At 38.1% G+C, this 4,481-nt stretch overlaps 1 pseudogene; it reads left to right on the top strand.

The window, feature by feature from the left end:
* Positions 1–1,572: 1,572 nt before the first annotated feature.
* Positions 1,573–3,370, top strand: LOC128585559 (zinc finger BED domain-containing protein 5-like; annotated as a pseudogene).
* The last annotated feature ends 1,111 nt before the right edge of the window (positions 3,371–4,481 follow it).

Below are 4,481 nucleotides of genomic sequence, written 5' to 3'. Positions count from 1 at the left end.
GCATTCCAAAACAACTTCAATATGATGATATAGCTATAGTACAAACAAAGCTGTGTTGTCCTCGAGCCGGGGAAAAGGTTCAGGCACCTGGAGATGTCTCTAAATCTTTCATTCAAGTAATGCAGTCGGAAAATGAAACTTACTCTGACTTTTTAGCTTGATTAAAAATGTCAGTGGATAAAGATGTTGCTTAGCCAGAACATAGAGATATGCTTTTCAAAAGTTAGCATTTGAGAATGCTAACTCTGAGTGTCGAAAGATTTTGCATCCTCTGAGGGCACAAAATGCTCCTAGAGGAATATATACGAGCATGTTCTGATGTGGGAACTGAACACTATAAGGCTAACCTTCTTGCTGCTACCCTAAAAGATGGGTTCAAATCAAACTTTGTTATATGCCACAATTGTGGGAAGCCAGGCCATAAAAGAAAATAATATTGGAAAAGGAATAGCAATCAGAATACCAATGGGAAGGGTAATATTAATAATCAAAAGAAACAAGGAAAATGCAATCCCCCAGGGGTATGCCCCAGGTGTAAAAGAGGGTTCCATTAGGCTAATGGGTGCTGCTTGCTCCCAATTTGTTAAGAATGGAACGGACAAAGAATATGGGCATGGGGATTTACTCACCAGCAACTTCAGCCCATCCAATCCCTTTTACATGTCACCCTAGGTACTGCTGCTTTAGATTTGCCAGCATGTGATAATGTTCTTTTATTTACTTCCCAACATGAGAGGAAAGAAATTAATATCAGGGATATGTGGCCCTATTCCCCCAGACTCTGTTGGGCTATTGCTAGGAAAAAGTGGTTTAACATCTCGTGGCATGCTGGTCCACACAAGTGTTATCAATAGCGACTTCCTAGGGAATATACAGATCATGATCTCAGTAAACCAATCCACTCAAATTCCAGCCCAGTGGTTCTCAACCTGTGGGTTGCAACCCCTTTGGGGGTAGGATTACCTTTTCACAGTGGTCACCTAAGATCATTGGAAAACACATATTTCCGATGGTCTTAGGAACTGAGACACTGCTCCTCTATCCAGCTCAGGACGGTCCGCCCACATGCAGATACACCCACATACGAGTACCCAGCGTGATGACATCTTCGCACCAACCCCATCACATACACCCCATACAAATGCAGGTGTCTGTGACAGGGTTGGCACCATAATGTACTTATTTGGACCAGTCACACATGTGTAGAGAACAGCTACTGTGTAGAAAGCAGCTGCTGTGTTGAAAGCAGCAGTATTGGAGGTAAAATGACACTTCATTAATTATAATTACTGGGTAAATGTAAAATCATGTGCTATAAAATCATGAACTACTGCAAAAAATATATATCTGTGCCATGGGAACTTAATCTGGATGCTGATTGGTCTTTTTATATTCAGCTATGGTTGATGTGAATACTTCCACCTTGTAATGGTAACAGGTATGTAAAAAAACCACAGAGAATGGTAAAATATAGGAAACTTTAATGAACTGTATTGACTGAACTATGCCATGCATCATCTTTTGTATTATTAAAGCTATTGTTATATATTATTTTCATTAGCAGATCATCCCATGGCAATGGATTGTGTAGAGAACATTAAAAAAGAAAATGTAGAAAGGATTTTTTATGGTATGGTTTTACCTTGATAATTACAGCAGGAATTGAGAAACTGCAATGTGTTATTTGTTGTGAAGTTCTATCAGCCGAATCTATGAAGCTGAACAAACTAAAATACCATTTTGATAGCAAGCATCCGAGCTTTGCTGGCAAGGATACCAACTATTTTAGTAGGAAAGCTGATGGACTCACAAAAACCAGACTTGACACTGGTGGGCAAGTACCACAAGCAAAATGTAGCAGCCATTGAAGTTTCATATTTGGTGGCACTCAGAATCACCAAAGCTATGAAACCTCACACCATTGCTCAGGATTCACTGTTGCCAGTGGCCAAAGACATTGTTCAAGTTATGATTGGAGAAAAAATTGTTACAAAATTGAGTGCAATTTCCTTATCTAATGACACTGTCTCCAGAAGAATAGATGACTTGTCTGCTGATATTCTTGATCAGGTAATCCAGGAAATTAAATCTGCTCCAGTTCCAATATTTAGTATCCAGCTTGATGAATCTACAGACATTGCAAACTGTTCAGTTACTGGTTTGCGTGAGGTATGTTAATGATGGTGACTTTAAAGATAAGTTTCTTTTTTGAAAACCTCTTGAAATGACAACTATTGCACGTGATGTATTTGACATAGTTGGTTTATTTCTGAAAGAGCGTAAACTCTCCTGGGAAAAGGTTTGTGGTGCTTGCACAGATGGTGCTCCAGCTATGCTAGAATGTCCATCTGGATTTCAATGTTTGGTACTGAATGAGTCACCAAAAGTCATCAGAACTCACTGTATGATTCATCAGCAAATATTAGCAATGAAGACACTGCCACAAGTGTTACAAGAAGGAATCAAAAGTGTCATAAGTTCTGTGAATTTTGTAAAGGCAAGCACTTTAAACAGTCGACTAGTTTTACAACTGTGCAACAAGTTGGATGGGCCAAACAATGCTCTGCTATTTTACATTGAAGTGAGATGGTTGTTGAGAGGAAAAGTTTTAAAACGTGTTTTTGAGCTTCGTGATGAACTCAAAACATTTTTTAATCAGAAAGCAATACTGCAGTTTGAAGCACTTTTCAGCAATAAAAGTGAACTGCAGAAAATAGCTTACTTGGTTGACATCCTTACCATCTTGAATGAGTTCAATTTATCATTGCAAGGACCAAATGCAACATGCCTCAATTTGTCTGAAAAGATCCAATCATTCCAAATGAAACTCCAGCTTTGGCAAATAAAAAGATGAAAATAAAATTTACATGTTGCCTACCTTATCTGCTTTCTTTGAGGAACATGACATTGAACCAGACAAAAGGATTATGATGATAATTTCTGTGAAAGAACACTTGCACATGCTTGCAGATGAAATTTCATCATACTTTCCAAATCTACCTACACCCCATTTGCACTTTCCAGAAGCCCATTCACAGTCAAAGTTGAAGATGTTCCTGAGACAGCACAAGAGTTCATTGAACTTATTAACAGTGATGCAGCGAGAACTGATTTCTCTACAATGCCAGTTACAAAATTCTGGATCAAGTGTTTGCAGTTCTATCCTGTTGTGTCTGAGACTGTGTTGCGCCTTCTTCTTCCTTTTCCAACAACTTATCTTTGTGAAACAGGGTTTTCCATTTTGTTAGTTATCAAGTCTAAATGCAGAAGTAGACTTGTTGTGGAAGATGATCTTCATTGCGCTCTTGCAAAGACTGACCTGAGAATTTCTGATTTGGTGAGAAAGAAGAAATCTCAACCTTCGCATTGACGTTGGCTTTTTACACATACTGTCACAAAATGTAGCAATGTAGTTTACTGTTGTAATATGAAGACCATCCCGTGCTACACTATGCTTGAAGACAAAATTTCATTTATTTGTAATTAGAAATAAATATTTCACAATATATAATTACATATTGTTTTTGTGCTTAATGACTATGTTTTAATTATGTTCAATTTGTAGCAATGAAAATACATTCTTCATATCATCTATTTACATTACAATTCATAACAGTAGCAAAATTACAGTTATGAAGTAGCAACGAAAATAATTTTATGGTTGGGGATCACCACAATATGAGGAACTGTATTAAAGGATCACAGCATTAGGGAGGTTGAGAACCACACTTCTAGCCAGACAAAAGATTGCCCAGTTGCTGCTCTGCCTTGTATTAAACTGATAAAAAATGTACCAATGATTTTGGCAGGACAAACAGTATTTTTGGCAAACATCCATTGATAAGAATAGGCCTCAATTAACACTCACCCTGAAAGATAAACTCCTTATTGGCCTGTTGGATACTGGCACAGATGTTTCCATTATGGCTTTAAATCAACAGCCTAAGGAATGGCCTAAACAAATAGTTGATGTTACTTTTATGGGTATACGAACTTTAACTTCAGTTTTTCAAAGTGCTTTGCCTTTAACCTTTTTGGGACCAGATAATCAACATGCTCAAATTCAGCCATACATAGCTGATTTAGCCATCAACCTGTGTGGGTATGACTTACTTCAACAGTGGAAAACTATGGTAACCATACCCTCCTCTTCTGCGAATTCTTTTCAGATGTCAAATTTAGCCTAGAGGCCAATGTCCCAAAATACGCTCTCAGATTATCTTGGAAGAGCGGTAATCCCGTGTGGGTGGAACCAGTGGCCATTAACAAAAGAAAACCTGGATGTTTTACAATTTTTAATTCATGAATAGTTAGAACAAGAACATATTGAACCCTCCACCAGTCCCTGGAACTCTTCCGTCTTTATTATAAAAAAGAAAACAGGCAAATGGAGAATGCTCACCAACCTCCATAAAGTCAATGAAAGGATTATCCCCATGGGTCCTTTGCAACCTGGGCTTCCTCTGTGCTGATTCCTTCCA

This window comes from Nycticebus coucang, chromosome 5 (genome assembly GCF_027406575.1).
Source record: "Nycticebus coucang isolate mNycCou1 chromosome 5, mNycCou1.pri, whole genome shotgun sequence".
NCBI lineage: Eukaryota > Metazoa > Chordata > Mammalia > Primates > Lorisidae > Nycticebus > Nycticebus coucang.
This window is presented reverse-complemented; position numbering and strand designations above follow the sequence as displayed.